General features: G+C 38.9%; 1 long non-coding RNA gene and 1 pseudogene across 1 annotated transcript in view; one reads left to right on the top strand and one right to left on the bottom strand.

Annotated features, from left to right (window-relative positions):
- LOC145537034 (uncharacterized) overlaps positions 1-26,095 on the top strand; it is a 92,789-nt gene that overhangs the window by 42,797 nt on the left and 23,897 nt on the right. The window lies entirely within an intron of this gene.
- On the bottom strand, positions 8,180-8,706 carry LOC145536972 (large ribosomal subunit protein uL23 pseudogene; annotated as a pseudogene).

Genomic DNA, 26,095 nt, shown 5'->3' with positions numbered 1-26,095 from the left:
CTCCTTGCACTCAGCCTTCTTTATGGTCCAACTCTCACGTCCATATGTGACTACCGGAAAAACCATAGCTTTGACTAGACGGACCTTTGTCGGCAAAGTGATGTCTCTGCTTTCGAATGTGCTGTCTAGGTTGGTCATAGCTTTCCTTTCAAAGAGCCAGCGTCTTTTAATTTCATGGCTGCAGTCACCATTTGCAGTGATTTTGGAGCCCAAGATAATCAATTACCCATTCAGAATTTTTTTATTTCCTAGAAAGCAAAGTTGAAGATCTTTTTTACTGAAAGATTAGGAATGAATGTTATGAAAACCTGTAGGGAGTCTGACCAATTGTGCTTTATCTTCATCTCTTTTATTCTAGCTAACATTTTCAACCTCCAGAAAAGAAAGGTACAACGAACCACTCAATTTCCTGAAATACAAAATAAAGCCTACTTCATGTGTCATCACATGTGAATAAGCCAGTGGCTGCTACATAACTTCTTCTAAATTACCATAATTCAGATTGTTAAAGCTCCACAATAGTTCTGCAAGGAAGGAAATATACTGGGGAATTTACACTAGATTTAAACTTATACGCTCTCAGCTGTTAGGAAAATGCAGATCTGTACCAAAAGGCAAACGAGGGCTGTAGAAAATTTTCTGAATATTATTATGGCATGAGGTTAATGTGGTATATTTTTGTTGAAATGTGTAAAACTAAGTTTAGCATATAAGATCTTCTGTCATTGCCTCCTTATCATAATATCTGTGCAACCAATTCAATTATTTCTTAAAATGTGTAAAATTGATTTAAAAGTATCTATTGAATCTATAATATAGTTAATCATATTCACCAAGTAGTTGGTACTGATAGTGTTTTACATGCCAGTAGTGAAAGTGAAAGTGAACATCACTCAGTTGTGTCCGACTCTTTGCGGCCCCATGGACTATACAGTCCATGGCCAGTAGTGCTGCACATATTGTCTGTCCACCATCCCTGTGACCCTTGCACAAAAGATTTATATGATTCATAGAGTGACTAGGACACTTGTTAATGATAAGTGTTCTGGGTGATTTAGTTTCTAATTTAGGAGCCCCATTTTTCACCATGGCAGTAGCACAATCAGCTGTGTGGCAATGTGTGAAGGCAAAGGCAGTGTAGATTAGACCTGCAGTTTTGGGCTTTGCCCCCATGAACTTGCATCTGAATGACATACATGGCTTTGATACATGGGAATATTAGAATCAGATGTTCAATTTGACAATCAAATGAGAAAAGGTATTATAGGTAGTTGATACCTATACTTACATTGAAGAGGAAAAGTTAAAATTTTACATAACCTCCTGCTCCTTCTGCCTCTGTAACTCAGCTTGCTCCTTGCAAAGTCTGGATTATGTAGGTCATGTAGTCTCAGAAAGTGGGGACTCACAATACTAGGAACTGGAGCTTATCTCACTCAGTTCAGTTCAGTTCAGTTCAGTCGCTCAGTCGTGTCCGACTCATTGCGACCCCATGAACTGCAGCACGCCAGGCCTCCCTGTCCATCACTAACTCCCTAAGTCCACCCAAACCCATGTCCATTGAGTCGGTGATACCATCCAGCCATCTCATCCTCTGTAGTCCCCCTCTCTGCCTGCCCTCAATCCTTCCCAGCATCAGGGTCTTTTCCAGTGAGTCAGCTCTTCACATCGGGTGGCCAAAGTATTGGAGTTTCAGCTTCAACATCAGTCCTTCCAATGGACACCCAGGACTGATCTCCTTTAGGATGGACTGATTGGATCTTCTTGCAGTCCAAGGGACTCTCAAGAGTCTTCTCCAACACCACAGTTCAAAAGCATCAATTCTTTGGTGCTCAACTTTCTTTATAGTCCAACTCTCACATCCATACAAGACCACTGGAAAAACCATAGCCTTAACTAGACGGACCTTTGGTGGCAAAGTAATGTCTCTGCTTTTTAATATGCTATCTAGGTTGGTCATAACTTTCCTTCCAAGGAGTAAGCGTCTTTTAATTTCATGGCTGCAGTCACCACCTGCAGTGATTTTGGAGCCCAGAAAAATAAAGTCAGCCACGTTTCCACTGTTTGCCCATCTATCTGCCATGAAGTGATGGGACCGGATGCCATAATCTTAGTTTTCTGAATGTTGAGCTTTAAGCCAACTTTTTCACTCTCCTCTTTCACTTTCATCAAGAGGCTCTTTAGTTCTTCTTCACTTTCTGGCATAAGGGTGGTGTCATCTGCATATCTGAGGTTATTGATATTTCTCCCGGCAATCTTGATTCCAGCTTGTGCTTCCTCCAGCCCAGCGTTTCTCATGATGTACTCTGCATATAAGTTAAATAGGGTGACAATATACAGCCTTGACATACTCCTTTTCCTATTTGGAACCAGTCTGTTGTTCCATGTCCAGTTCTAACTGTTGCTTCCTGACCTGCATATTGTCCTGCTCTTTGCAATTGCCCAGCCCTTGCAAACCCACTTAATCATACCTGTCCATGTATAAAAACTCTGTAACCACTTTGTTCAGGGCTCAGAACTTGGAGTGTTAACTCCTCTGGGCCTGTCTGCATAATAAACTTGCGTTCTCCACCTCTCTGAGTGTGGTGCTTGATTTCTCAAGTACTGGTTTCTGCAACGTTTCTGGAGGCCCCAGCAAGATTCCAACCATGCTGGCCCCTTGAGCCGCCGGACTGGTGACAGCCTGGCTGGAGCGAAGGAACCTCGAGATAAATGAGAAGGCGCACCACCTGATCGTATTCCAGGTTCTCTTTTGGACCAGTGTTCTGACTCTCGACTGGACTCATTTGAGGGATGGACCAACTCACCAGGAATGGCCACAGGATAAGGTAAGGCCCTGGGGCCAGTCCCTGGTCAGGGACTACCCCAACGGTTAGAAGAGGAGACTGATCACCTCCTTGGAGCTCCCAGGAAGGGAGCAACAGTTAAGTAAACCTGAGGACTCAGGAGAAGGGAGGCATTGTGACAGCCTCTGAATGATTGTGAGTGCGTGATTTCTGATTGAACAGACCAAGAGAATTTTTTCTTTTTGGAAACTGCAAATCCAATTCTTTTTGCATATGCAATTAAAAACAGCTAGCTTGTTGAAAGGCCTGCCTAGGGAAAATCTTGAAGTTAACCCTTTCCATGTCCTTGAAATACACAGCCAACTTTGAGACCTCGGCCTTGGGCAAATTAGAACTTCAAGCAAAGGAAAAAAAAGGAGGTCAAAGAGATATTTTAAATCTCAAACAGACAACAATAAGATCTCTGTCAGTCTGTCTGTCTGGATTTATGTATGTCTCAGGGTATGTCTTTTGTTTTTTTCTGATAATATCATTGAAGTTGTAAATGAGTTCTAATTTAATTGGCCTAAAGAAAAGTAGGTGCTTACAAATCAAACAATTCTAAATACAAAAAAAATTAACCTAAATAAATTTCAGATTCACGTGAACTGGGAAATATTCAATATTAAATATCTAATATTAATGTTTGTTTGCTAATCTAATAAGGAAAGTAGGATGTGTGTTTTTCATAAAGAAGGTATAAAAAATAAAAATTACATTTTTTGAAGGTAAAAGAAAGTAGGTCTGACTTACAGGTGGCTGTTACAAAAAGTGATTAGAAGGTTTGTGGAAAGTGGACCCTGAAAAAAAAGTTTTGTGCATGGTTAGGTCTAACTAAGTTTAAAATAAATTTAATTAAGTTTATCTAAATGAGTTTAAAGTAAGCTGGTGCAAAAACTTAAATTCAGCCTTTCTCTCGGTTGAGAGGACATACTTTCTTCAGATGTTGAACTGCTTTTAATTATAGATTTAAGTTTCTTTACCTCTTAATTGATCTCTTCTATATTTACCTTTGAAATATTTTTTTAACTTTGGCTAAGTAAATAACTATTATTTCACAGTAACTTATATGATCCTACCTGACTGAGTGTTATAAACCCTTTTGATATTTATTGACAAAGCTTCCTAAATAACTTGACTTCTAGCTAATTTTGGGATGTTTCAAGGGGCCTCTGAGACATCCCAAAAAGCTAAGCTACTTGGGTTCATTGGACATGTTAAATTACATGGGAAGTACTGTTAAAGAGGTAAAAAATCTTTTCAGGTTACACTGTATGGTTGATGTTACTAATATAGATATCCTAAAATTGTGTAAAATTCATATAGATCTTACATGCCCTGATAAAGTATGGTCAATTATAATTCTCGTTATCATATTAAAGTGTTACATATAACAACAATGACCAGGTTTCTTTGCCAATTGCAATAGACTCAGATTTTAAACATGACTTCCAGGGTTTTACTCTCATGCCTTCAGAAGAATACTGCTAGTTCTTCAAGATTTATGAAAAATACTTTCAAAGATTAAGCAGATAAACAAATTTCATTATTAACAGTAAGCTGGACTGAAATTTGGTCTTCTGTTTAGAGAACAAAGTTTTCTTAGAATGCAGCTTTTGATAACAGATTATTAATTTCTTTGCCTTTAAGTGATTTATATTTGTTTTTAAAATCTTTTTGTTACTTTGGTAAAGTAAACATTATTTAAGATTATGGTACATGTAGACAAAGCTCATTCTGCTTCTACAAAAAATCACACCTCACAGATAGACTTTTGCTATCCTGATGTCCTTAAAACCTGGCAATAGTCTAATCCTAAATCAGGAAATTGAAAATGGATAAACAACAGCTAAAAATCAAAGAGCCAGGGCTATGGGAAATCCAAGATGGCTGCTTGGCTTTTCCTGGCTCCCTGACAGACCTCATTTTTATTTGATGGGTTAAAGTCTTCCCTGGCTACAGTGTTAATGCCCTTGCAACGAGTTCTCCAAAAGAAAAAAAATTACATTTCACCGAATATTAAGTTCTAGTTTTGTCAATTAAGGTCTGTGCTTACTAAGACTCACTTCTGAGATAAGTCCTTGTTATGTTATTTTGCTAAAAGGTTTATTAAGTTATTACACAAGGCACTCTAAGATTGTTTCTAAAGCTTATCTCAGTAACCAATCTTTGGATAAAGGCCAGATGCTCCATGATGTACAGCCAGGAGATTAACAATTGGCTATAATCATTTAACTGAGACAGATGACCTGGGGTATACCGGGCTATACCCACTGAAAGTTCTTGACTTAAATTCTTGCTTTTGACTTTACTAATAACTGCTAGCTATGTTATTTTCTATGTAGCTTGTTTCAGAAGATTATTTCTTACGTTACCAAACATGTGACTTAGCCTGTGATAAAATGCTGATATGCAGTTTCATATGAGATCAATACTTGTAATGATGTAACTCTAGATATGGGAAGAAACAATAAGAGGAAATATTTTCCTGGACCAAGAGGCTAGTAAGACAGGTATGGTCCAGAGACTTTTGCTACTTACAAGGTCTGGTCTAGTGACAACACATTGAGTGGCCTGTCAATGGAATCTTTGTTAGACTTGAGAATGAGCCTTCCCAGGACCATGGGACACAATGGCCATGATGCCCCCAAAACATGGTCAAATATGTGGCTATGAAGGGCCACTGCTCACTAGAAGTTGGCCCTTGCCAGCTGCCTCTACAAAGATTAAATCATGACCACTACAAGATGCTGACCTTCAACACCCCCTTGAAAGGAGTTCAGGGTGGAGACAAAAAATGAGGCACTCTGTGCTCTGGGAAATACCCAGAAAAACAGGCCTTCAGATAGTCAGATGTTTTCAGGTAAAGGTTTTTATGAGTCCAAATTCTTGTATCTTCTCATACCTAGAGAAACACTAATGTCACTAACCAATGTCTGGACCTGGTTCTCCTGACTAGTGCCTCAGCAGCTTTCTTACTTCTATTAATCTTTGGGCCATACATCTTTAACTTTCTTGTTAAGTTGGTTTCTCCAGGTGGTAGTACAACAAGAATATCCCCCGGCCAACACCCAGACAGTGCTGGAACAAGCTGCTTATTGTTCTGTGGACTCTCACCTCCCTCTGTAAATGTACCCCAAGGTCCTCAGGCTAGTCTCCCTTTGAGATTTTATATGGGAGACCATCCCCAGTGATAAAAATCTCAAGGGAGACCACCAACAACTGAGCTGGAGACGTCCCAACACCTCCAGGCCCTGGGAAAAGTCTTCTGCCATATCACCCGAGAAACCTGAGAAAGGACACCCGTTCCATTGGGCAATTGGGTTCATCCCGATCAGCCAGGAGATGAGGTAGGGGTTAAAGATTGGAAAAAAGAACCACTTCAGCTGTCCAGTTTTCCCAACAATACTTATTGAAGAGACTGTCTTTTCTCCACTGTATATTCTTGTCTCCTTTGTCAAAGGTGCCCATAAGTGTGTGGGTTTGTCCCTGAACTTTCTTTCTTGTTCCATGTTTATGACCCAGCAATCCCACTATTGGGCATATGCCCTGAGAAAACCACAATTCTAAAAGACACGTATACCCTAGTGTTCAGTGCAGCAATATTTACAATAGCCAGGACATGGAAGCAACCTAGATGTCCATCAACAGATGAATGGATAAAGGAGTTGTTGTACACTTATACAATGGAATATTATTTAGCCATAAAAGGAACCAATTTGAGTCAGTTATAGTGAGGTGGATGAACCTAGAGCCTCTTACACAAAGTGAAGAAAGTTAGAAAGAAAAAAACAAGTATTGTATATTAACACATATATATGGAATCTAGAAGAATGGTACTGATGAAGCTAGTAGATGTCAATTACAAATTGGCACTTACCAAGAGCATTGCCAATGACTGAACAACAAAAACATTAGCCATCTGCCTCTAGGGAGATTGAACCCCACGCTGCTATAGCTGGTGACCTTCAACAACCCCTGAGGGAGTTCAGGGTGGAGTGAGGCACTCTGTACTCCAGGGAATCTGGTGGGACAGGTCTTTAGATAGTTGGATGTTTTTAGGAACAGATTTTATGATCTCAATCCTTGCACCTCCTCATATGTAGAGAAGCACTAAATCCCTTCATGGTGACATCAGATCCTCATGACTAACAAAAAACCTTTTGTAAAATGAATCCTTCATGGTATTCAATTCCCCTTTCATGAAAACCTTATATATTGTCTTTCCCCCATTGCCGCTTTGGAACAGTCTCTCAGAGCTATCTGAGATGCTGCCTCCTGGACTGCAGTCCTCACTTTGCCCCAATTAAAACTTAACTCGCAACTCTCAAGTTGTATATCTTTTTTTAGTCGACATAGAGAATGGACTTGTGGACACAATGAGGGAAGGTGATGGCGGGACGAATTGAGAAAGCGTCATTAACATGTATACACTGTCGTATGTAAAATAGATAGTAGGAAGTTGCTAGATAGTATAGGGAGCTTAGCCTGGTGCTCTGTGATGAACTAGAGGGGTGAGATGGGGGAGGGGAGGGAGGCAAGGGATATATATGTAATTATGACTGATTCGTGTTGTTGTACGGCAGAAACTAACACAAATTTGTAAAGCAATTTTCCATCAATTAGAAAAATAAATAAAAAATTTTTAAAAAGAATTGAAGGTAGACAATCAGAGCTGGAGTTCCTCTTTCTGCTTTAGCACCTTTACCAGGAATTTGTGAAAATCTTTTTTGAAACATTGGGCTCTCTGCGAGATATTGAGACCAATACTATCTAGATCTTTTTTAAAGGCTCGAGACTATGTCCTTAACAAAGAGTTTCAAAGAATTTAGGATTGTTAAGCTAAGGGCATCATAAAGTTGACCCAGGGTTACAAGTATGACTTAGAAATAACCTCCAGGTATTGATATTAGAAGTAGTCTAGGAATTATTTGATGGTTCAACTATCACTGTGGCATTCTGCCATAAAATAGCCCACAATCCCATTAAAACCACATGAAAACATCTATTACAAAATAATTTGGGGTTTTTCTAGACTACAGCAAGGCAGGGTTATGTATCTGTTAGAAAGTTTTCCAACTCTAACTTCAAACATACTATATATACAATGAGATAGGCAATAAAATGCTTCTGAACTTTACATACATATATGCACATACACACAATATATAGAGACATACAAATATCTATACACGTATATATAATACATTTACTAGAAATGTTATAAATTATTTCCCACCAAAACTTCTAAATGTATAGACAATCCAAACCATCATTAATCAAACCATTCAAAGTAAAATCTAAATCCTTAGCTCTCTAATGTTAGTTTTATTTTTTATTTTTTTTAATTTTTTTTTTACATAGTGAAAACTTTTATATTTGGAATTAGCCAGCTGGACTCAGTTTAGATGATCCCAATTTTGTTGGCAACATCCAAAGCATCATAGTCAGGAGCCAGTCGAACATATGCCTTCTTCTCTCCATCAGGCCTGATCAGAGTATTGACCTTAGCCACGTCAATGTCATAGAGCTTCTTCACAGCCTGTTTAATTTGGTGCTTGTTAGCCTTGACATCCACAATGAATACCAGTGTGTTGTTGTCTTCTATTTTCTTCATGGCTGACTCGGTGGTGAGGGGGAATTTGATGATGGCATAGTGGTCAAGTTTGTTTCTCCTAGGGGCGCTCTTCCGAGGATATTTGGGCTGCCTCCTGAGCCGCAGTGTTTTGGGCCGCCTGAAGGTGGGTGACGTCTGGATCTTCTTTTTCTTGTGGCTGTGGACACCTTTCAACACTGCTTTCTTGGCCTTCAAAGCCTTTGCTTTGGCTTCAGCTTTAGGAGGGGCAGGGGCTTCCTTTTTCACGTTCGGCACCATCTTCATGAAAAAAAAGCTCTAATGTTAGTTTTAAACTAACAGCTCCAAGCTTTTATTTTTATGTTCTTAACACTGCAAATGATATACACTTGTGTCAGAAAATTAGAAATGTTGAGCACAGTTAAATACATTCACAATCCCAACTCCTTTAATGCTAAACATTTAGTTTATTTCAATTCTGATTTTTCCCCTTAACCTTGGTGTTGGTTGTTGCTGGGTTATTTATTTATTTATTTGTTTGCAAGTTTGTGTGGATGTGTTTAAAGTGCATTTTCAATGAGGAACTATATCATCTGTTTACAATATAGCTCTTGAAAAACAAAAAGAGTTTAGAATTATGAGGCAGAATAAACTCCAGCCATGAGATACAACAAACATCATGTGAAAGCAACAGCCTGATCTCTAGGTTATGAAAATTAGAATTAAAAAGTCACTATCCAGAAAATGTCCAGCTTTCTTACTTGGCAAAGCTTGGGTGCAATTCTATGAAAGATTTAATAAGCTGAATTTTTTCCGTTGTGTAAACAAAATGATAAGACTAAATCTGTGCCTGGCAATTTCAATCTAAATTCATAGCTACACAAAACACCAGACATTGTGCATTTCACTTGTTAATATATCATATTTTCTCAGATAGTAGGAGGAAAGGCAAGGTAACTACAGAGAACAAAAATGTGGGAAGAAGAAATAGTGTACCTATATTTGACAATATAAAGTAATGGTGAAAAGAAAGCCTCAATTAATGCATATCAGAAGGGCATAAAGACTATATTCCAACTTTGGAAAGTTAATTTAGAAAGACAGAGGGAGAAATTGAATAACTGCAATTTATCATGAAAAATACACATATGATAGAATGGTGAACAATGGAGAATTCATACCATATGTTATTTGGAAAAATCTGTTAGTTTTCTTTGTTAAGATTAAGAAAGAATAGGTTTATCAATTTTTGCCATCCTTCATACTGTTGATAACAAATTAATGATAGCATTCCTGGCTCTGCACTTACAAATTAGGACTTCCTAATAAATGCTGATTAGCCCAGTCAGGGAGGTCAGCAAAAAACCTAAATCCTTTTTTAGTCATTTCTAATCTTGTACATTCTATTCTCCATTTTTAGCATGTAAAGACAACATATTAAGTTGGCAGACATTGTTTATGGACCCCTGAAGTTAGCTGTATTTTGACCAGTTAAATTTCAGATTTATTGACTGCTTGGTAACTGGAATAGAATTTGCTGGGAGACAGGGATATTGGAAGAGTCTGTACTTGATGTTTTCTGAGAAGTCAAAAATGAAGCCTCTTAGTTTCCAGTTAAATTGTATTTTTTAAATATATAGTTGTTCCTTTATTTCTGTTTGCCCATGCCCACTCAAAAGAAGACCATTAGCATCTTCACTTGTTTTATTCTCTTCTGTTTTGGTTTCCTTGATGCTCTTCTTTATGAAGTGAGGATGTCCTCTTCACTCCTGCTACAGGATTAGGTAGATTTTTTTGGCTACATTCCCTGAAGCTCTATGTGGTTGCTTTACCAGACTTGTTGAAGAATAGACTCTAAAGACTTTGGTGGTGGTGAAATAGGAATAGGAATCCTTACACTCTATGCCACCCTTTGAACTTTTGCTGAAATTTACGTGACTCAGAAACTCCAGTAGCCTGTATGTTGGTCACACATACTGCTGTTCTAACTGGAGTAGAACTGTTTCTGTCCCAAGAGTTGTCAGAACAGTTCAATGGACCAGTCTTCAAGTTAAGACATGGGCTGACAGTTATCACTGTTCATTGATAAGTAGAAGCTGTTGTCACTCAGAGATGTCACTTTAACACCATCGATTGAATGATTTTGCCATTTTTTCTGAAGCACATGATTAGGTAGTAGTTGAGGTTGATTTGGTTTTACATGCACTGTAGCACTTTCCACATGAGTTTCAAATGTCTTTCTGCATATTGCTTGCCTATAAACTATATCTGCAAAAAAATGAATACCATCAGAAGGATCAACAATGAGCTTATTAGAGTTTTTTTGGTTTTTTTAAACATTAAGTCAATCACTTGGATTATGTGAAATTCTTCCTTATTCTTCTCATCCCCCTCCTTTTAATTCTACTGTGAGTTAGTTTTCTCTCTGCCCCTGGATGAAATCCTTCACATGTCCCCTAGTTTTTCCAGTCCCTCTTAACCAATAAAAAAAAAAGTATTTTAATCTCTTTAAAGCATCTACAAGTTGATCACATAATGACTTAACTCCAGTCTGCTGCTAAGTCGCTTCAGTCGTGTCCGACTCTGTGCGACCCCATAGACGGCAGCCCATCAGGCTCCGCTGTCCCTGGGATTCTCCAGGCAAGAACACTGGAGTGGGTTGCCATTTCCTTCTCCAGAGCATGAAAGGGCAAAGTGAAAGTGAAGTCGCTCAGTCGTGTCCGACTCTTAGCGACCCCATGGACTGTAGCCTACCCGGCTCCTCCATCCATGGGATTTTCCAGGCAAGAATACTGGAGTGGGGTGCCATTGCCTTCTCCGTAACTCCAGTCTAATCTAGTGTTATTTCAAATGCCAAACTTATTCAGAATCACCCTTTTCTCCTTCCTAAGCATAGACCTCCTCCAGTACTGGAAGCCTGCAGAAGGACAAAAATAGGAGCTAGTTTCTTCTCTTAGTTGTTTGCTAATTACTTTATGGCTCACCCCAGGGCGATGGTGGAAAAACACAGTTTAAGTGGTTGGTTCATTCGGAATTCTGTTGGGGTACTCTGGTAATAGTACTTTTCCAAAGATACCCCTTTCCTTCCCACAGAGAGGATTTCTAGGATCTTCAGTAATTTTCCAGTTGAAGACCTCCCATTTTAACTCCTTGATTAGAGGAATGCCTTTTGTCTGGCTGACTATACACAACTTTACCTTTGGCCTCTTGGCTTTCATCTGCTTGTAATTGGGCTTCTTCCTGTGTATTCCAACTAGTCCTCTCAGTTCAGTCGAGTTCAGTCATTCTGAGTTGGAGTAAATAAATATTAAGAAAACCCAAACTGGATCCCTTTTTCAAGGCCATATTTAGTCTCCAGGAAAACAGCACCTCTTCCCCACTTTTTTGAAAGAGGAGCTGGCTCCCTGGGCAGCCCTTTCAATTCTGCCAAGAGCAAGAGGTGGTACCAGCCGTAGATCTTGCTTTTGAAATTCATAAGCAGAAGTCAGATGCTTGTCCTTTTGTTCCTCAAGCTTCTGGAAACTATAAAGACTTTTTAATAGATTCCAAAGCTCCTCTCACTTGAGTTGAGGGGAAGTAAGTCTCAGTACAATTAAAATTTTCTTGAAATAAATCCTCACTACTCTATACTTCTACATCACCTAGTCAAAGTGGAAGTGTTAGTCACTCATTCATGTCCGACTCTGCAACCCCATGGACTGTAGCCTGGCAGGCTCCTCTGACCATGGAATTCTCCAGGTAAGAATACCAGAGTGGGTTACCATGCTGGGGATCTTCCCAACCCGGGGATTGAACCTGGGTCTCCTGCATTGCAGGCAGCTTCTTTACTGTCTGAGCCACCAGAGAAGCCCTGCAGAGTAGCTAAAATGAAAAAGAACATACTAAATGTTTTGAGGATGTGGAGCAGCTGGCACTCTCATATACTACAGGTAGGAGTATACACTGATATAACTAGAAAATGCTTTGCTATTATATACTACAGCTCAGTTCAGTTCTGTTCAGATCAGTCCCTCAGTCGTGTCCGACTCTTTGTGACTCCATGGATTGCAGCACTTCAGGCTTCCCTGCCCATCACCAACTCCCAGAGCTTGCTCAAATTCATGTTCATCGAGTCGGTGATGCCACCCAAACATCTCATCTTCTGTCGTCCCCTTCTCCTCTCGCCTTCAATCTTTCCCAGCATCAGAGTCTTTTCAAATGAGTCAGGTAGCCAATGTATTGGAGTTTCAGCTTCAGCATCAGTCCTTCCAATGAATATTCAGGATTGATTTCCTTTAGGATTGATTGGTTTGATATCCTTGCAGTCCAAGGGACTCCCAAGAGCCTTCTCCAACACCACAGTTCTATATACTATAGAACTCTGCACAGTTCTCCAATACCATCGCTAAACATATCTATTCTCTTTGACTTAGCAGTTCTACTCTTTAGGCATATATCTAACAGACATGCACATATATGTTCAACAAAAGTATGTTTGTAGAAGCCCTATTTGTAATATTTCCAAATTGAAAATTGCTTAATTACCCATCAATAATAGAAGGAAAAAAATAAGTTGTGATATATATATTCACACAATAGAATTTAGCATTGAGAATGGCCATTCTACAACTGTACACAACAATATATCAAAAACACAATATTAAACAGATATGCCAAGTACAAGAGTATACTGTATGACACCATTTATATAAAATTCTTAACATAAGCCAGGTTATTCCATGTTATATGTTAGAGTTCAAAAATAGTGGCATGATTGGCTGGAAGAAGTTTGAAGGAGGAGTCTGTGGAATTGGTAATGTTCTGTTTCCTAATCTGATTCTAGCATTATGGGTAAATTTAGTATATAAGATTCTATTGAGCTGCACACTTATAATATATGCACTTCTCTTTTAGCTACAATAATTCAGTAAGAAGTATAAAACAAAAGCAAAACAAAACAATAAAAACAAAATTAAATATCTTGACTTTTTAATCTCATGTTCTAATCTGATCTGTAGGTGGGTGATCTATTAATGCTGGAAGATCTAGCATTGGGCCACCCCCTTTGTAAATCCTACATAGATGAACCAGGTCCTTGGCTTAGATCCTGCAGTTACCAGGCAACTATTGTTCTCTTCTCAGCCTTTGTGGCCTCTTTCTGAGCCTACAGGAAGAATTGCATTTATCATCCTGCTACAAAAATGATATACTTGATACAAGCTATCAGAAGCTTGGGGACACAAATGAGGACTCTGCACATGCTCAATGGCAGGTATTGTAGGTCACAAGGTTCCAAAAGCTTTAAAAAGAATAAAACCTTAAAAATGAGAATGAAGTGACCATTGTTTCCACGTTAACTTTAAGGGCCACAATTCCAGACTCATTCTGCCCAGATCTTTTGGTAATATCTTTTTAACTCACGTGAGGTGTGACTGACACAGCAATGAAGCTAAACTGGGAGGGCTTTGTGGAAAATATGTCAGAGGCGAAAGATTTAACCTATGTTAGTCTTTTTCAATTCTTTTATCACGATGCAGTCAGGCATTTTGAAATTAGCAAATATTTAAGATTCTTTGAGTTAGATTGTTCTTTCTCCTATCCACACGTACCCTAAATCCCCAAAAGGCTGTACCCATTGAAGCAGTGCCCAAGGAGCTGGTTATTTGGACAGATTCTCTGAAAGAGAGTTACTAGGTACAGGCATGAAGATTTTTATGTTTCAAGATTCACACTGACAAATCGTTTTCCATTCGGCAATGTCACCAGCACCATAGGGTATGATCAAGTTTCCCATATCTCCATTAACATTAGGTAATACTATTCACTTAAATATACACATATATGTGTAAATACCTATATGTTATAACTTTCATAGGTAGAAATAGCTCTTCCAAAACTTTAAATTTAAATAAAGAGAAAGCATATTGGCCATAATTTTATCTTCTACTTTTCAGGAAAAATCTTTTCAACACAAAATAACTATTTTATTGAGCTGTTGTTGTTCTGACAGTATATAAACTGAGCATCTGATCAGTCTCTAGTGAAGAAGCTCTTTAAAAGGAACTTAAGGAAACTGGTCTGAGGTTCCTCAGTTAGTTTAGAAATTGACAATTACATTAATCTCAGAAGAACTTGGTAGATACTCTCTGAAATGGTATTCATTCTTTTGTTCAGTGCATTGTCTAATGCCAAGTTAATGCCAAAGTAAATTATTAGCAATTATTTTTCTCTTTCAATAGCTGAAATGTGGAACAAATCCTGTATTTTTCCTACTTCCTATATGTAGTTTATATAATTACACATCTTGTAATTTCAGAATAGATTCTCCTATAACTATCTGAAGTTATTATTATCATGATTTATGAGACCGTTTCTGAATGGGAGAATTTCTTAAGATATACCAAGGGAAATAATGGAGCTCTCAGAATTTTCTATTTTAGTATATTATGAAGCAATAAGAGACTTGCTTTATAAACTTACTTAGAATCTTACAACGCTTTTTCAAGATACTTCATACTTCAAGAAAAGTTAGATTATTACAATAGAACTAATGATTATTCTGTGTTAGTGCTAGTATTCTCACTCATATTTTCACACACCATAGTATACCAATTTTAGCAGCTTTATTTAGGTACACTTATATACAATTCACTCTTTTTAAGTGTACAATTAAATGTTTTTTGGTAATTGTAGAGTTGTACAACCATAATCACAATCTAAAATGATCCCATTTGCTCATTTAAATACACTCTACAGTCCTACCCTTTTGCAATGATTAATCTGTTTTCTGTTTCTATAGATTTGTCTTTTCTGGACATTCTACATAAGTAAAATAATATAACATGTGGTCTTTTAACTGGCTTCTTTCACTTAGCTATTTTAAAAAAGATTCTTCTATGTTGTAACATGTAGCAGTAGTTCCTTCTTTTATATTGTTGAATTATATTCTGTTTTATGTATATACCACATTTTGTTTATCCATTCATCATCTGATAAACATATGGGTTATTTTTAGTTTTTTTAACTGTTATATGTAATACTGCTATGAACATTTGTGTACAAGTTTGTGTGTGGACCTATATGTTCATCTCTTTTGGGTAGACTCTTAGGAGTGAAATTGTTGGGTTGTATGGTAAATTGCTTCATCCAATGTCACAAATTAGACAGCTGTGATGTTGCCCTTCCCTGATTGTTTGTCACCAAGAGAGCTATTATTTCAGAAAAAGTCCCTGTATGTGGGTTATCAAATTAGATTAGCCTCAACTGGCAGTGAAGTACCTGATTTTTATGGCTTGTCCACCTTAGTAGAGCTACCATCCAGGATAAGTTTAGTGAGAGGCAGGGGAAGACAGGAAGCAGGTACAGGTGAAAATGTCATAGGCTGACATTGTTTGTACCTGAAGCCTGAATTTCAGCAGTTTTTTTTTAAGCATAATCAAATGCTTTGCAGATTGTTGTATGCCTTTCGTAAATTTAGAGGCTGTATGGCATAATGGTTAGGGCAGGGGACCTGGAGCTAGATGGCTTGGGTTCAAATCCTGGGCCTACCACTTCAGACCTGTGTGCCTTGACTTTGGGGCTTCCCAGGTGGCACGAGTGGTAAAGAACCCTCCTGTTAATGCAGGAGAGACATAAGAGATGCAGGTTCAATCTCTGGGTTGGGAAGATCCCCTGGAGGAGGGCATGGCAACCCACTCCAGTATTCTTGCCTGGAGAATCCCATGGACAGAGGAACCTGGCTAGCTACGGTCCATGGGGTCACAAAGAGTCGGACACGACTGAGCAACTTTCACTTTGATAAATTTCCAAATAATATTAAAATGACTATTTTGACAATCTGTCCAGTTGTATTATTGTATGTTAAGTAGAGGATCTGCCAATCTTGTCACTCTACCATTCTGGATGTCTTGTCTCCTCCAAATACTTAAAAACTACAAAGATATCAAGGCATCTTCTTCAGGCACATGTGTGTTTTCATATAGATTATATATAAACTATATATATAAATATATATACAGTTTACTGAGAAAAGTATTTTTCATAAAGGGCATTAGAAAAAATTATTGTATGAGTATAGTTAAGTAGGCAATATTATTCAAAAAAATGCTAAGTTGAGAATACAATAAAATATAAGAACTTTCCATATGTCATGCTACCTCCCTATAAAGCAATAAACATGAATCTTATTTGCACCAGTGATCCAGCCACACTTAACGTTTTTGCATAGTTTAGAACTCTTCCTTACCCTATTCCCAAGTTCTCCACATGTGTATATATACAAAAGCACATCTTCCCATTAGTAGTGATATTTAATCAATTATGTACATGATTTTCTAATGGCTAATTATGAATTACTTCACTAATGTCAGGGGTGTTTCATACTTTCATAGTACTGGACTGTTGCTTCTAGGAAGAAAAGAAGAGTTTGGGCTACACTGCCAAGCTCCCATAGCCATTTAAAAATAACTAATGTACACTTGGAAATCTCTCATTGCAAGAGTCTCTCTTTCACACACACACACACACAATCAGTTTGCCAGTTAATTGCCTGTGGTGAAAGTTAATGTTCTAATAAACTAGGTATTAACTGATGTAATGAGTGGTATCACGTAGGTTATTGCCATTATAAACCATAGTTAACAGTTTAGAAAATCAATAACATATTAAACTAAGGTTAGTGCTTCTGGGAGAGTTCTTTGGCAAACAGTTATTTTCTGACAGATTGTGACTGCTTCTTCTGCTACTTGGAAGGTAGAACATGTTCTGCTGCCTTAGTCACTACGAAGAGTTTGTGTCTCTGGAAAAATCACGCACACACACAAACACCAGTGACCCACGGAACCACATCTCAACATCCCTCAGCGGAGCTGCTCGCTTACAGGTCTGCAGATTGGGGAGGAGGCAGGGAAAGGGAAGGCGGCTAAAGTCTGGGCCTGGTGCTTGCTTCCTTTGCTGTCTCCACACAGGAACCCATGTGCTGGTGTTGGGTAACTAAAGAAAAGCTGGAGCAGGGTGACCCTTTGGCAGTTTTCTCTAAATGCAAGTTTGCTGTCCCCAGCTGTCAGGGGTCATGCTAACTTGATGGAAGAACTCTCCGCTCTGTGGCTATTCACTTCACATCGCTGCTTCTAAACATCATCGTGAAACTGTCAGAGAGACAGAAATGCAGATTCTCGGCAGGCAATGGTTCCCCGGGCAGGATCGCCTGTGTTCTGTCAGAACATAGCTTCTACCTGAACTTCTGAACAGTCGGCTTAGAGAATAACTGGAAAGTCTTTGTGAGGACAGTAGACAGCGAGCATCATGCTGACTAATCATTCTGGAAAGAATGAGTTCATGGCCTATATGTGTGCTATTTTCATCGAAGCCCCACACCACACGCCCAAGCCCTTCATTAAGCATTCCTGTATAGGTTTTATCCTTTATGCTTAAAATCTCATTTTATGTTTATTTTTCCCTCTTCCTTACTACCTGTTCTACCGCAAAAAGTTACTAATATGAACACATTAACATACCACAGGGGCAAAGCTACGGTACATCATTTGTAAAAGGATAAAAAAGACAGTGTAACATAGAATGAAAAGCATTCCACTGGGTCCACTGGGAGCCAGGAAACCTGTGTTCCTCTTTTGAGCTTGTGATTAAACTCCTGGCTGACCACAAGGAAGTGACAACGTCCCAGGACCTCAGCTTCCTCCTATGTCCCAGGGAACTGGCTGAGATCTAATCCAGGTCCTTTCCACGGCAACACTATTCCAGGCATGACTGCTCAGTTTCTATGTAGAAGTCATTAGGCTGCACATTTTCCCATCCCTTTGATCTTCACAACACCCTGTGAAGTAGGTGTCACCATCCCATTTCATGACTGGAAGGCCAGGGCTTGCAGAGAATAAGGAACATGCCAGAGACACAGCCTGTAAGTGGCTTGGCCAGAACTGTGTATTCTAATGACTTTGCTGCCCTCTCTCTCTCTCTCTTTTTTTTCTAGAGAGAGGAGAGATTTTATTTTTCTATTTAGTTTTGGCTGTGCTGGCTCTTCCTTGCTGTGCAAAGACTTCCTCTAGTTGTAGTGAGTGGAGGTTACTCTTTGCTGCAGTACACGGGCTTGTCGAGGCAGTGGCTTCTCTTGTTGCAGAGCACAGGCTCTAGGCATGTGGGCTTCAGCAGTTGTGGCAAAGGCGCCCCATTGCCACAACTGCTCCACAGCATGTGGGATCTTCCTGGACCTGGAATCAAACCCATGTCCCCTGCCTTGGCAGGCAGATTGTTTATCCACTGTACCACCAGGGAAGTCCTATGCTGCACTCTTTACGTGGACCAAAATGCTCTGACTGGACAAAGTACTTTGTGTCATCAAAACTCTTCCTCGAGGATCTCAGATTTAGAGTACCCAAAAGATGGGCAAACTATATCAATATATTGAGATGTTAGAGTGCCAGCTGATTATCAGCCACTTCCCTGAGCCCCAAAACCTCCTCTTTGCCATTGCCCTGGACATCCCCCCTCACTACCATATGATCCATTCAGCAACTAAGGCAGCATGCCTTCCGGGTTCCTTTCCAGCATTAGGATCCATCTCCATTCTGCTTGGACACTACACTATAAGACTGGTTGTGAAGAATTTTAAATACTATCCTTGAAATTACTGTCATGGCCACCCTCCCTTCCTTTTACCAGCAGTCCGAGACAGAATGAATTGACTTCTGCTCTGAAACATTTTTCTTATTAATTTTTGTTTTTTTGGCCAAGCCATGAAGGGCATGTGGGATCCTATTTCCCTGACCAGGGAACGAACCTGTACCCCCTGCATTGAAAGGGTGAAGTCCCAGCCACTGGACTGCCAGGGAAGTCCCTAAAACATTCTTCAAAGTTCCTGGTTGAGGGTGACTGTTGATTTAGAGTTAAGGTTAGCTTGGCTGAGTTGTTCCAAATCGCTTCTCAAGTTCTTTGGCTGGATTCTGCCTCCTATTGCTGAGATCCTGTTTAGGGATCTGGTCCCCAAATACTCCTAACCTATTCTGAGCTCCTAGTAGGAGACTGTCTTCAGCTTTGTCTGCTCTTCTGTCTGGCCTTATCTTCAGTACATACCTGATATTTTCTCTTCTTCTGATGTCCAGGTTTCTAGATCTGTTCCTTGCTTTCATTTACTTTAAGGCCTTACCTAACATATTTTGATCTTCAGTAGAATTCACTCCCTCTCTGGTGGATTTGACTGGTTTGAGGCCTTTGACTTTCTTCTGCCTGAGTCTATAGGCCACTGGGGAGTTTTTACCAACAGATGAATTTGTCCATGTGAGAGATTATCATTTTCCATGCAGTGTTTTCCCAGTCTTATTAATGTTAAATCTACCTCTTTACCTTAAAAAGAATGAAAGTGTTTCTTCCTTTGCTGCTCTTAAAAAAGAAAAAGAAAATCCAATCTCAATCATTCTCTATCATACCTTATATTTTACTTATTTATCTATTTCATTTTATTTTATTTTATTTTTGACCACAAGGCATGTGAGATCTCAATTCCTTGACCAGGGATTGAACCCATGCCCCCTGTAGTGGAAGCACAGAATCTTGACCACTGGACTGCCAGGGAAGTCCATATCTTGTTTATTTTTGGTCTGCATAGAAGGTACGCTCTAGGATTTTTTTGGTTTTGTTTATTGATGTATCTCAAGCATTTGAAACAAGATCTACCATAAGCAGATCTTTGGAAAGCATTGGTTAAATGAATGGGTGAATGAATGAATTCACCCTAGTGTCTTGCTGCCTTTAACAATTGAGTTTCAAAAGTTATCTCCTAATATCATAGTTTTAAAATGAACTACAAAGAAATAAATCAGAGTAGACAATTTGGCAATAAAGTTATGCCCTAGAATAGACTGCATTGCACTTGATCAGAAGAGTGGTGGAGAACTTGTCTATTTGGGTAGATAAATTGTGTGAGCTGAGTCCGAGTAGGGGCTAAAGGCCAGAGTAGCAATTGTCCTAATTACTCAGCCAGCAAGCCTCACAGAATTGGCCTGTAAATAACGTACCCATAAGCTTCACAGACCTCTCTGCACAGATGGTTTCATTTGAATTTGAGCTCCCATGCCCCTTTCTAGGAGGTGTATGTGGATATTTTTTGGCATGCCTGTCTGCTGTGTGAAGCCAATTTACCTTCAGGAAGATGTTCACCACACAGGCAATGACAGATAGAGTTCACATTAATTTTATCCACTGCCAGGTCAGAGGCTGATTGCTATGAGATAATTTCATGGAAGCAATTTTATTTTGTATTTCTAGAATTGCCTTCGAATTAATTGTTATTATTATATTGATGTATTACAAAAGAAATTCTCAGAGTAAATAGGCTTAAGTGGACAGATTTTCCCTACCAACCAAACTCATCAAAGCCAATAACAAGCATTTACCATGATCATTTCTGATACAAAGAAACATTGGTTCAATATTGTGGAACCCTGAATTTATAAATATTTTCTTTCCATGATGCTGATCATTACCAATCAGCCCTGATTCTCTATCAGGAAACTGCTTTCCTCTTAGCCTCTGCTTCTTTGATAGGCAGATTTTGTAACCTAAACTCATGTGCAGGCCATGGTGAGGTTGTCAGGAGAGGGCATCTGACTGAAGAGTCATTAATCCACGGACAGTCTTGTAGCTGTGTGGTTTGATAGGAGAGTTATGGCAACTGATTTTCTTTGTCAAGAATTTGAACACAGAGAGTCAGAAAATAATTTATCAGTCAGAACTGGAGGCAGAAGCTGAAGAGATGCAGTGAGAATGCAAAAAGGTAACATTTACAGAGTCCCTATCATGTGCCTGAGACTATGTAACACATTACATGGGCTATCTTTTAAAACCCCATAATAGCTTATGTGGGCTTCCCAGGTGGCTCAGTGATAAACAATTTGTCTGCCAACGCAGGAAACACAATAGAGCAGGTTTGATCCCTGGGTTGGAAAGATCCCCTGGAGGAGGGAATGGCTACCCACTCCAGTATTCATGCTTGGAGAATTCCATAGACAGGGGAGCCTGGCAGGTTACAGTCCATGGTGTTGCAAAGAGCTGGACCTGACTGAGCATGCACACACAATAGCTTTATAACCCATGTGCTGTTCTTAACTTGCAGGCATAGAGAAGGTAAATTACTTGATTATGTAGTAATTTGTGGGATCATGATTCAAGCCGAGGTCCATGTGATTCCAGAGCCTCTTCTCTTAATTACTGCATGACACTGACCGCAGAGGAGAGAGAATTTTGTAAAACAGCAGTCTCCAACCTTTTTGGCACTAGGGACCAGTTTCGTGGAAGACAAGTCTTCCATGGGCCAATAGTTGTGGGGGAGGGGGGGTTCTGGATGATTCAAGCACATTACATTACATTTATTGTGCATTTTATTTCTGTTATTATTACATCAGCTCCACCTCAGATCATCAGACATTAGATCCCAGAGGTTGGGGATTTCTGCTCTAAAAGTCATGTTAAAGTTAAGAAGGAAGAAAATGAGCAAATAGAGCATACTGGATGTTTGAGAAAAGAAAATGGAAATGGAATAGTCCAAAGACAACCAAGGTAGCTTGTGGCAAAACACATTTCCCAGGAGAAAAGAGACAAAGAGACTGGACTCAAGAATTACCTTGGATTACCATAGTGTTCTGCTGTATATTGCTTGAGAAATTCTCTGTCCTTTGTCAGTAAAATAAAATGTCTTAAAGAGTTGTTTGTACTGATTAATACTATAAAAGTCTATTTTGGAGGGAGAACAAATATAATCATAGCATGTGTGCTGCCAGGTGTCCAGTTCTTCCTCCTGTGTCTGTGCTCAGGTGCCAGCCAGTATCTCTCAGGAAGACCAGCATGGAGGTGGGTCTCAGAGAACCAGGGCCAGGAGACCTGAAGGTCATTTTTTAGAAAAATATCTTTCTATGTATTTGGCTGTGCCAGGTCTTAGTTGCAGCATTCAGACTCTTAGTTGTGGCATGTGGGATCTAGTTCCCTGACCAGGGATCAAACCTAATCCCCCTGCATTGGGAGCATGGAGTCTAAGCCAACAGACCACCAGGGGAGTCCTTGAAGCTCATTTCTTGTTTCGGTGTCCCTTCATTGGATGAGTTATTGACAATGCACAATAAAGTAGCCCCAATAAAGGTAGTTTCTTTTTGCCAGAGGTCTTCCTTCAGTGGCTCATTCTGATGACCATAATACTTCCTAGACAAAACAGTCTTTGAGATAATACTGAGGATACAGAAAAGCACAGTTCTGCTCATAAGGAGGCCTATATTCCCTGACCTAGCAAGGGATATGAATCATCAGTTCAGTTCAGTCAGTGATGCCATCCAGCCATCTCATCCTCTGCCGTACCCTTCTCCTCTTGCCCCTAATCCTTCCCAGCATCAATGAGTCAACTCTTCGCATGAGGTGGCCAAAGTATTGGAGTTTCAGCTTCAACATCAGTCCTTCCAATGAACACCCAGGACTGATCTCCTTTAGGATGGACTAGTTGGATCTCCTTGCAGTCCAAGGAACTCTCAAGAGTCTTCTCCAACACCACAGTTCAAAAGCATCAATTCTTCGGCCCTCAGCTTTCTTCACCGTCCAACTCTTGCATTCATATATGACTACTGGAAAAACCATAGCCTTGACTAGACGGACCTTTGTTGGCAGAGTAATGTCTCTGCTTTTTAATATGCTGTCTAGGTTGGTCATAACTTTCCTTCCAGGGAGTAAGTGTCTTTTAATTTCATGGCTGCAGTTACCATCTGCAGTGATTTTGGAGCCCCCCAAAATAAAGTCTGCCACTGTTTCCACTGTTTCCCTATCTATTTCCCATGAAGTGATGGGACCAGATGCCATGATCTTAGTTTTCTAAATGTTGAGCTTTAAGCCAACTTTTTCACTCTCCTCTCCCACTTTCATCAAGAGCCTTTTTAGTTCTTCTTCACTTTCTGCCATAAGTGTGGTGTCATCTGCATATCTGAGATTATTGATATTTCTCCCAGCAATCTTAATTACAGCTTGTGCTTCATCCAGCCCAGGATTTTGCGTGATGTACTCTGCATTAAGTTAAATAAGCAGGGTGACGATATACAGCCTTGACGTATTCCTTTTCCTATTTGGAAACAGTCTATTGTTCCATGTCCAGTTCTAACTGTTGCTTATACTCATACATACCATGCACTTCCCAGTGCTCCTTGGAGTCATGGTACTGAGGATGTATGCTTCCTCACAGTGTAATATCCAGGCAATTCTCCTTTGTAATGACTGCTGCTGGACCCCAGGATCTGAGGAACTCAAGAAAATCTTAGCTGAACTCCTGGCACCCATGAACATAAGAGCCTTCTCTACTCATGAAATAAAATTCTCATCTTCTACATTGGAGTTGCCCCTAGGAATTCATTTTCTTCATCTTTGGATCCCTTCACTTTGTTCTTTGCCTTCATTTTGTTCTTTTGACAAGTTTTGGTGAAGTTTTGGTCTTCCCTGGTAGCTAAGCTGGTAAAGAATTCACCTGCAATGCAGGAGACCCCGGTTTGATTCCTGGGTAGGGAAGATATCCTGGAGAAGGGAAAGGCTACCCACTCCAGTATTCTGGTCTGGAGAATTCAGGGTTGCAAAGAGTTGGACGCAACTTTAGGGCTTCCCTTGTGGCTCAACTGGTAAAGAATCTTCCTGCAGTGTGGGAGACCAGTCATCTGGATCACCTTAGACTCTTGTTCCTTTGAAAATTATAAATGAAGAAACGTTCTATAAGGGAAAGACCAGAATGACCTGGTCAGTCATTGAAATGATTCTTTTCATTTTACAGGTCCCAGTGACCTCACATCAATTAAATAGAAATGCACTTAATTAGCAGGATATGCTATGATAAATTAAATATCTAAATGTCAGATGAAACAAGAGTTTTCTGAAATTTCCTCAGATATAACCTGGATTTGTGTGTGTGTACCTGGGGAAGATATACATGTTGGCTTTTTATAAAATAGGCAAAACTGCAAAGTTTTCCTCTAGTATTTAGACTGCAAACAGGTTGATCAATGAACTTCAATGTCTAATCCATTAGGAGGCATTATTTTTAAGGTAATGAATACTTATGAGACTATAGGAGACAGTTCAATTTTAAAATATGTATTATGTAAGTAAAATCTATTTTGTGAGTTTTAAGAGTAGCAAATTTGTATGCTGTATTCATTAGTTTATCATGAGTATGTATTTCTTTTATTTCATTTTTATAATCAGGTTTACTGAGATATGATTTAGATACAGGAGAACTGGCCATTTTCAAGTCCACAGTTTGATAAATTTTGGCAACTATAAAGTCACGCACCCACCACCATAATCATAATATATAACATTTCCCAAAAGTTCCATCATGCCCTTTTGTAGCTAATCCTCTCCCCTATTCCTTAGCATTGATCTGATTTCTCTTCCTATAGTTTTACTTTTTCCAGGATGATGTCCCATAATAGAATCATATGGTGTGTTAGTCTTTTGTGCCTGACTTTCTTCACTTAGCATAAGGCATTTGAGATCTTTTTCATATTTTTGCCTATACCAGTAGCTTGCTCCTTTTTAATGTTGAGTAGTAGTCTGTAGTCCATTGTCTGATATAACATAATTAGTTTATTCACTCACCAGTGGAAACACACTTTGGTTATTTTCATTTGAGACTATTATGAACAAAGCTGCCATGAACATTCATATATAAGTCTTTGTGTGAGGATGCTTTCATTTCTCTTAGGAAAATACATAAGAGTAGGTATTCATTTTATTTTCAAATGAATATACACACAAAATAATATATGAAAAACTGTAATTATATGTATGAAAGAACACACAATATTCACTACACAAATTTCATTCTTGCAAATGAGACAAATCTCTTCATTAGCTGAAAAACCCTAGCTGTTACACGAACTAAGTTTTTTCATTTCAGCAAGACTAGCATGTGTTTAATATTTGATACTTTGGTCCTTTCTGAAGCTTCCAGAGAAATAATTCAGAAATTTCAGTGGCACTTAAGCTTTTCAATGTAACATTTTGCTTTCCTTTGTGTATTTTATATTTTTTAATTTTTATTTTATGTTAGAGTATAATTGATTAACAATGTTGTGTTAGTTTCAGGCACACAGTAGTTATACGTATACATGACTCTATTCTCTTTCAAATTCTTTTTCCAGTTAAATCATTACAGAATATGGAGTTTTCTGTGCTATATAGTAGGTCCTTGCTGGTTATCTATTTTAAATATAGCGGTGTGTACATGTCAATCCCAAACTGCCAATCTATCCCTCCCCCATTTGTATATTTTAGACGAGGTATGTGTTGCCTGTACAGTACCTTGCTCTTTTGCAAGGATATTGAACTTGAATTTTGAATTTCAAGATTTTAAAAACCTTTACCTTAAAAATGTAAAAAATACATTTCAAAATTTTTCCAGAGAATAATAATTTACCAGGTTTCCTCATTATAAGCAAAACTCCTTAAAATAAAATTTGTCAATTGAGTAAAAAAATATAAAATGTAAAAAATTAAAAATATAAATTTAGTTTTATTACCATGTGATACAGAGTTGAAAAGCAGTGGTAAGAAGTTTGAACAATTACAGTAGATAAGTTTAGAGTATCTTTCCATTCTAAAGATATTCTTAATTTGGAAAGTAGTTCACCCTGGAATCCACAGGATCAGAGACCAGGGTGTCTCCTTCAGCTCTCTTAGCAGC

The sequence above is a fragment of the Giraffa tippelskirchi genome, chromosome X, assembly GCF_054371585.1.
Source record: "Giraffa tippelskirchi isolate mGirTip1 chromosome X, T2T-mGirTip1v1.2.pri, whole genome shotgun sequence".
In the NCBI taxonomy this organism is placed as follows: domain Eukaryota; kingdom Metazoa; phylum Chordata; class Mammalia; order Artiodactyla; family Giraffidae; genus Giraffa; species Giraffa tippelskirchi.
This window is presented reverse-complemented; position numbering and strand designations above follow the sequence as displayed.